Here is an 8,395-nt window from a genome sequence, read left to right as displayed (position 1 = left end):
GAGGCACTGGTGGGTGACCTTGTGTGATGTGGCTGTGCTCCAGCAAAGAAGGCCAGCTGGGATTGCCCAGGTGTGTGAGTCAGAGGTCTCCAGTGACACAGAACCTATAGGATGTGTCGGTATGCATATCGAGAGAGAGAGAGAGGGGGGGACTTACCATAAGAAAGTGGCTCCAATGATCATGGAGGCTGAGAAGTCTAGACCGAGGAAAGCTTATGATGTAAGTTCCAGTCCGAGTCTTAAGTCAGAAGAAGACCTATGCCCCAGCTCAAAGACAAGCAGCCTTTTATTCCCTGCAGGCTGTCAAGGGAGTGGATGAGACTCACCCACGCTGGGGAGGGAAGCTGCTTTACTCAGTCTGCTGGTTCATGTGTTAATCTCACCCAGAAACACCCGCACAGACACATCCAGGGTAACGTTTGGCCAAATGTCTGGATGCCCCACAGCCAGTCAAGCTGACACGTGAAATTAACCCTCACGCCGTGTGAGCCATTGGTCCTTCTGCCGGGTGGGCTCAGGGGAGGCCAGACCCAGGCCCAGGACACACCTGGTCAAGTCATGCACCCGAACTCCGGGTAATGGCATCGTGAACCTTTAGGGGAAAGGAACTAGGATTTATCAAGCCCCTGGCGAGTTTGTGCCAGGCTGAACACCATGGCCGAGCCTGATCCCATTTAATGCTGTTGGTCACCCCCAGAGGAGGGTTTGGGCTTTTTCCTCTGCAGCTGAGGGAACAGGGACTTAGGGAGGCAAAGAGTGGCAGGGCTGGAGACCCAGCTTGACTCCTCCGAGGCTCACGCCGGTTCACGGCATCAGCCCGGCTTACAGATGACTCAGCCCAAGCGAATTAGTCACAGGAACGCCACCTGCCGGGCCCGGCGGACCCCCAGGTGCAGAGTGGCTCAAATAGGGTGTCAGTCTACTCCTCACTGCCGCAGGAGAGGTGCTGCGTGTTGGCCGAATGAGAGGAGAAAGTCCCTTCCGGTGCTCGCAGGTCCCCAAGGCCTCGCTTCGTCCCTGGCCCCGAGTAAGGTGCTCAGCAGGAGCGTGTGGAGTGGACGTCCCCGGGGCTGGATTTGGGCTCAGAAGTTCTGTGCTTCCCGGTCGCTCATCCACCCTGTCTGAGCAGGACATGGAGCAGGGAACGTGTCTCAGAGACCCCAGGGCAGCCATCCTGTCTGTGACCCCCACCCCTGTGGACAGGCCTGACGCCAGACCCCAGCTCTTCCGCTCCCCCCACCCTCTTCCTGCTGTCTCTGCGGGGACGGGATATTAAGTGCCGTGGGTGCCAGCCGGAGAGATGTGTGCTTTGCTTCTTCATGCACTGCGACCATGGCCTTTGTCAGCCAGCGCTACCATAACAACACACCACAGGCTGGGGACTTAAACAACCGAAATCTATGTTCTCACTGTTCTGGAGACTGGGGGTCCAAGATCAAGGCGCCACCAGGGTCCCTGTCTGGGGAGGCTCCCTCCAAGGGTTGCGGACGGCCACCTCCTCACTGCGTCCTCTCTTGGCCTTCCCTCGTGTTTCCACAGACAGAGCCCTGCTGTCTCCTCCCACTCCTATCAGGGCACTAACCCCATCTGGGGGGCCCCATCCCCGAATACCACCCCACTGGGGCAACGGGCTTCAGCATATGACTTTTGGAGGGACACAGGGCAGTCCACGAGCATGAGATGTGCAAAGTCCCTGCCCTCAAGGAGCTGACGTTCTAGAGGGAAGTGGGACAGATCGGGGAAAGTAAAACATATATATGAGAGATGAGTGGTGAGAAGAACACAAAGAAAGGCTGTGACAGACAAAGCAGAACCTCCTTCAGGAGGAAGATCAGGGAAGGCCTCTCTGAGGAGGAGGCATTTAAGCTGGGATTTAAGTGTTGAGGAGAAGGCTGTCATGACAGGGGAAGGGGAGCGCGTTCTGGACTCAGAAGAGAGGAACCAGCGAGCCAAAGTGGCAAAGGCTGCATTTGTTCCAAGGGCCCCGTCATCCCCATGCTGAGTCTGGAGTTCACTCTGAGGGAACAGGAAGCCATGTGGGGTTTGGAGCGGACATCGCCAGAAGTTCCTTTGGGATTCTGGGTGAGGAACGTCCTGCGAGGGTCCACCCTGCAAAGGAAGGGACTTAAAGAGGGGATGAAAGAGGAGTGGTCGTCGGAGGCTTGTTAGGGGTCTAGACTGAGCTACTGGTGGCCCTGGGGCAAAGCAGGTGGGATGCAGAAAAGGTTGGGGGGGGTCACACCACTCGGTCCTAACTCTTCACCCACGGGAGCCTTGCCCTTTGCTGTTTAATGTTTTGATTTGGGGAGGAGGTAACTAGGTTTTGTTTCTTTATTTGTATAATGGAGGTGTTGGGGATTGAACCCAGGACCTCGTGTTTGCTAGGCATGCGCTCCACCACTGAGCTCCACCCTCCTCTCATCTGCTGTTTGACTTTGCAGCACCTGCTCCTTCACTCTGGGCTTGGCCACGTGAGTTGCTCTCATCAATGGAGTGTCAGCAGATGTGACTCTGGCAGAGGCTAAAATTGGCCTGTGCACTTGGCGGGGGGTCCTCTCCCTGTGCCTCTGCCGTCACCGTCCCCTGGGCAGAGGATGGGAGACGTGTGGAGTTGCCCGAGGCTGAGGCCAGCCCAGATCCGTGGCTGGCCAGCAGCCCCAGACATATGAGACCATCCATCCGAGATTAGGGAACTGCCTGGCCCGCCCCCAGCTGTCCCTGGACACACGAACAGACGCTATTGCTGGAGGCGCTGCGGTCCGGCATTGTCTGTTACACGGCAATACAGCGGCCCCCTCTTGTCCACGAGGGATACGTTCCAAGACCCCCAGAAGATGCCTGAAACTGCAGATAGCGCTGAAACCTATCTATGCTATGTTTTTTCTTGGGATAAAGTTCAATTTATAAATTAGGCATCTCAGAATATCTGAGATGCCGGCATCACAACTCGTGGGCTTGGGGGCCATCGTGAAGTAACATAAGAGTTGCTTGAACACAAGCACTGCAGTACCGTGACAGCCGATCTGATAACCGAGCCAGCTGCTAAGTGACTAAGGCGGGAAGCGTAGACAGCGAGGATGCGCTGGACAAAGAGATGATTCACATCCCAGGTGGGAGGGGGCGGGACGGCGCGAGATCTCATCTGAGCATCACGCTGCTCAGAACCGGGGGCAACTTAAAACTTATGAATTGTGTATTCCTGGAATTTTCCACTTAATATGTTCTGACTGCGCTCGACCTCGGGTACCTGAAACCGCAGAAAGCGAAACCGCAGATGGGGGTGGGTGGGAGGGGACTAGGGTATTGTCCTACTGGACAGCAGACACAGGGGCCAGAACCAGGCAACCAGGCTGATGTTTGCATGCGAGAGCGAGGACGAAGGGGGAGTCAAGGGGACCCCCAGTTTCTGGGTGGATGGGGTGCCCTAAACCAAGATGAGGAAGAGCGGGGTGGAGACTAGCAAGGGAGCAGTTCTGTGGAGAAGGTCAGAAGTCTTGTTCCCTGTGCTCTGGAGGGTGACAGGGAGTCACCGAGGGCTCCTGAAGCAGGGCAGTGGCCTGGGACGGTGCGGATGGGGGTGTCATGAACAGCATGCTCTCGTCACCGGTGTGCTCCCTACCGGGGGCTTTCCCAGCGGTTGAACTTGAACAAATGTCTTTTGTCCGCTCTGTTCCCGGAGAGAAACAGACCGTCTCCCCCTTTTCCAGTTGCTAGGACACTAATCTGTTTGAGAACGGCGTGGGAACATCTGGTTGGCGGGAACAGCGCTTCTGGGAATTTCCTTTGTATCTGTGATTCTCTCGACTCCCCTGGTGCTCCTGGTGGCCAGGGCTCTCCAGCCAGGAGGGCCACTCAGGCTGGTCCCCCTGGCAGCAGTGAGGAGGGCTGGCAAGTCGGGGGAAGGCCCCCCTTTCAGTGAGCACTGCCCAGATGTCAGGCCTGTGCCAGGAAGTCGAGGTGCGTGGGTGATGCCACCCACCCCAGAGAGACCAGCGCTCGGAGGGGCCGCCTCAGCCTTCTCCTGCTTTGTCTTCCTTCCAAAGACAGATGCCAGTTTTGTGTCTGCTATTACCTCTCTCCCTAAAGATAAGCCCCATCAGGCCGGTGCTTCGTTTGGTCACCCCCGTACCCCTGGTGCATAGAAAAATATCTGACATGTGGTAATAATAGTACTTAATGCGTGTGGAGCGTTTACTGGGCGCGTGGCATTTGGTGAGTTCTTTAGATGTACTAAATCCTTTTAGACTTCAAAATGACCCTTGAAAACTCAGGGATTATTTTTGTCCCCATTTGATAGATGAGGAAACTGAGGCACAAAGAGATGAAATAACTTGCTCAAGGAAGTAGCGAAGCTGGGAATCCCAGACAGTCTAGCCCCAGAACCCATGCTCAGAGAGGAAAGAAACTTGTTGAATGAGTCAGTGAGCTTGCCCCAGGTCGCACAGGGGAACTGGGGTGAGGATGTCCCCTCCCTCACGTACACAACAGCAGCAGGACTCGTCGCTCTCCTCTTCGTGGGGTGTGGACTTCCTGGAGGTTGGGGCTGGCTTTCCCCACTACTTGCACCTGGTGGGGAGGCCACAGGTGGGCTCTGCTTAGAACCATCCAAGTGCAAGGTCACAGGCTTCCCTCCAGGCCACCAGCACCTTGTCAGGCTCCGAGCACCTTCACCACGTCTGATGGAGTGGCCAGCAGGGGTCTGCGCACACAGACTAAGTCAGATGGAGCAGAGGCGCCTCCGGGCACAGACAGACAGGGTCCTTCCTGCTGCTGTTTGAGCAGTGGTCCTCCCTGGGTGCCCAGGAGGACAGCCAGACCCCCAAGCCCTGGACCCCTCATCTCCTCCCCTCTTTCTCAATCTAGAAAACCATTCAGTATTCTGAGGCCCAGATCACCTGGCTCTTCCTCTGTTCCTCCCAAGTCTGTTGATTAGAACATGAACGTATGCTCTGACTCAGGGCTTCTTTTTGAAACCCAAGAGGCCAGACTCAGGAAAATGAGAATGGCATTTGAAACTTACTAATCTTGGCCTTGGAATTCAAAGTTCCCAGCATTTGAAATTCAAAAGTCTTTTTAAAATACTATTTTTGATTATTCTAGCAAGGGAGATAAATTTTTTCTTATTTTAAATTGAAGTTGATTTCCAATGTTGTGTTAATTTCTGTTGTACAGCATAGTGATTCAATTATACACACACATATATATATATTCCTTTTCATATTCTTTTTCCTTATAGGCTATTACAAGTATTGAATATAGTTCCCTGTGCTATACAGTAGGACCTTGTTGTTTATCTGTTTTACTTTTTTTTCCTTCTTTTTTAATTGAAGTATAGTCAGTTTACAATGTTATGTCAATTTCTGGTGTACAGCATAATATTTAAGTCATATAATATACATACATATATTCGTTTTCATATTCTTTTTCATTATAGGTTACTACGAGATATTAAATACAGTTCCCTGTGCTATACAGTATAAACTTGTTGTTTGAAACTCAAATGTCTTAACTTCTCAACTTAAAAGTCTTAGCTTTTGATACTGAAGGACACAGGCTGTGGAGTTGGTGTCTCTTGGAAGACTGAAATCGTGGCAGGTCCAGAAACTGATGCCCAATTCCATTTCACTGGCATCAAAAAATATTTCAACTCTTACACTCTCACAGGGAGAATGAATTGTGTTCTGGCCACGTATGGAAGCATTGCTTTGTTAGTCTTATACTTCAAGTTAAGGTCTAAAAAAACTCCAGCTGTGAAAGCAACATAAGCGAATTCTAAACTGTACCTCATCTGTTAAGTTCCCATGCCTGAAGAAGCTAATGTCAGCTCATCATGTGATACTCAATTTGTACAATAAATTATGAACCAGGAAAAAAAAAAAAGTCTTAGCTTTTGAAATTCTTGGCATTTGAAACCAAGAAGTCTAGGCTTTTAAAACTCAACGGTTTGGATTTTCCCCCCGTGTTTCTATTTATCAGTTATCTATTTCTTTTTCTGAAATAATGAATGGCTGGGAGATGAGAGAGCAAAGGACTCGGGGATAGGTAGGCTGTATGTATTTATGTGTGTGTGTGCGTGTTCACATGTATGCGGAAAAACACCAGTAAATACTTGTGGATGAAGGGTTAACCAAGCCCTTTCTCCTTCTCTTAAGAACAAGTATGACCTTGGGTTAACTTACAATCTCTGTTAACCCTAGAATCCGGAGCAAGGTGGAATGTCAGCTGTGTTGCCAGGCAACATTGCTTATGTTAAAAAGACTCCTGATTGGTGAATTGCATCTGGACTGGAAGGACCGTGAATGAATTACAAATGCCCAATGGGGACGCCATCATGTTACACTTCCCTGTGTACAAATAGTCTTATAACTGGGTGAGTCCTTGCAAGCTCCCTGGAAGCTTTGCACGTGGAGCTGTTGTTACAGGAGACCTCGGCTCCTAACGCATGAGTCCTTGAGGTCCACACTTCTTACCTAATGCAGGTTTCAGCTTCTGGACCGAAGTTGTCACCTGGGGACCAAACATTCCTGAGCTCCTGAGCTGCTGTGTGAAGTCCCAGGGATGGGAAAGGCCTGGTGCTGCTCTTGGGCAGGCTGTTTCTTGGACTGTGTCCTGAGTGACAAGTGCATCTTCTGGTCAGGTGTGAATTTCATTGTCTAGTTGAACCCAAAGAAGACCCTCCTGGTGGCCTTCCCCCACTCACTCACATCTCTGCTTCAGCTACAGCTGGGGAGGCAACTTGGAATACATAACTAAGCTGGAGGAAAATTTAAAAGGAGGGGAAGGCAGTGCCCACTCTGTGCTCAGGACTCCACATACTGTACAAGAGTTCATCTCCACTCAGAATAGCCCCTTCAGGTGAGGATAACCATGCCCATTTTACAGATGAGGGGACCGAGGCTCCCAGAGGTACAGAGACCTGCTGAAGGTCGTGCAGAAAGCTGATGTCTGGAAGACATCAAGAACTGGCAAGTACTTGGTTCATACTGGCTTTGTTGGGTATGAGCTAGCAGACCTTGTGGGCTACTCTGAACATCAGTCTCTTGCTCAAAATAAATGGGTAGAATCATATTACTGTCCGGGAATGCTGGAAGGCTTGAGATGGTCCACTTTCAGATATCTGGTGCTACAGGGCGACAGAATTCAAAATCCTCCCCCACGTCTCCTCACTCAGTCTGCTGCCAACCCGCCCCAGGGGCTGTCTGTCTGACAACAGTCCCTGACTGGCTGCACGGCAGATGTCCCTAGTTCTGCAGGGAAGCATTTCTGTGGCACAGACTGTCCCAGGGCACAGCTAGGACAGAAGTTTTGGCTGCGTCTATAGCCAAATCTCATTCAAAATGAGGCACCCGATTGCCAGCATCCCAGAATTGCCTCTGGCAAATGTGAGTAAACATAGCTGTTGGTAAAGCAGCTGGAATGAGGTCATTCATTGAATAGATAATTGATGAGCACCCACTATGTGTGGGGCATAGTGAATACCATTATCTGTGAGTGGACACAGACTTCTTGCCCTTAGAGTTTCAGTCTAGTTAGGGAAATAGACGTTAATCATGTAACCACTCAAATTAATACACAGATTTTAAAAACCAGCAAATGTTAAAGGCAAATTGTAGGATGTTATGAAAACTTGTCACAGGGGGTCTGTTGTAAACTACTGGTGTTAATGCCCACCCAGCCTCTTGCCTTCATTTTCTCAAATTTCCTTTGGGGCCCACTTTTCCCTGCAGGTCCTGGGATGAGTTTAGGGTAGGCACATGACCCTGACCAATCAGAACATTTCACTCCCTGACCACTTCAGTGGTTGGTCAGAGATATGCATGTGACTTAAACTGAGCCAATGAGATTCAACTCTGGGACTTTGGTAGAGACAATTGGGAAAAGGAAGTTCTCTTTCTGCTGGGATTTCTAAATTGGAGGATCAAAAATCTGAGTCTTCAGGGGAGTCCCAGGGGAAAGCCTGCCTAAACCTGGAGTTCTCTAGAGGAAGGCTGAGAGATTTGTCATCAGGCAGCTCCCTGTGATGTCATTTGAGACCTAGATCCAGCTATACCTGAAGCCATTACTCCCTGGGCTCTTCTGTTATCTGAACCAATAGTCACCCTTTTTGGCTTCAGTCAGTTTGTTTTTCCAGCACTTGTGATTGAGAGCTTGGCCTAATACAGAACTGATGGGTCTTGGAAGGCTTCCCTGAGGAGTGACATTCATGCTGAGTGCTGAAGGACATGGAAGAGGGAACTAGGCAGAGACCAAGCCTGAAGTCAGCAGCTTTGGCTTGAAACCTTGAGAATTCAGGAAAGGGGAGGGGCCTTCAGCCTGGCAGAAGGACTAATGAGGGGAGATCATCCTGGGGAAAAGACAAGTCACAAAGCACACTGAGACTTAAATCATTCATATG

The 8,395-nt window shown here is 50.9% G+C and overlaps 1 pseudogene across 1 annotated transcript; it reads left to right on the top strand.

Annotated features, from left to right (window-relative positions):
• Positions 1-1,332: 1,332 nt before the first annotated feature.
• On the top strand, positions 1,333-5,880 carry LOC140686531 (ATP synthase membrane subunit K, mitochondrial pseudogene; annotated as a pseudogene). The gene is made up of 2 exons (XR_012060357.1): positions 1,333-1,374; positions 5,547-5,880. The product of XR_012060357.1 is annotated as an ATP synthase membrane subunit K, mitochondrial pseudogene (transcript).
• Positions 5,881-8,395: the final 2,515 nt, after the last annotated feature.

This window comes from Vicugna pacos, chromosome 17 (assembly GCF_048564905.1).
Source record: "Vicugna pacos chromosome 17, VicPac4, whole genome shotgun sequence".
In the NCBI taxonomy this organism is placed as follows: domain Eukaryota; kingdom Metazoa; phylum Chordata; class Mammalia; order Artiodactyla; family Camelidae; genus Vicugna; species Vicugna pacos.
This window is presented reverse-complemented; position numbering and strand designations above follow the sequence as displayed.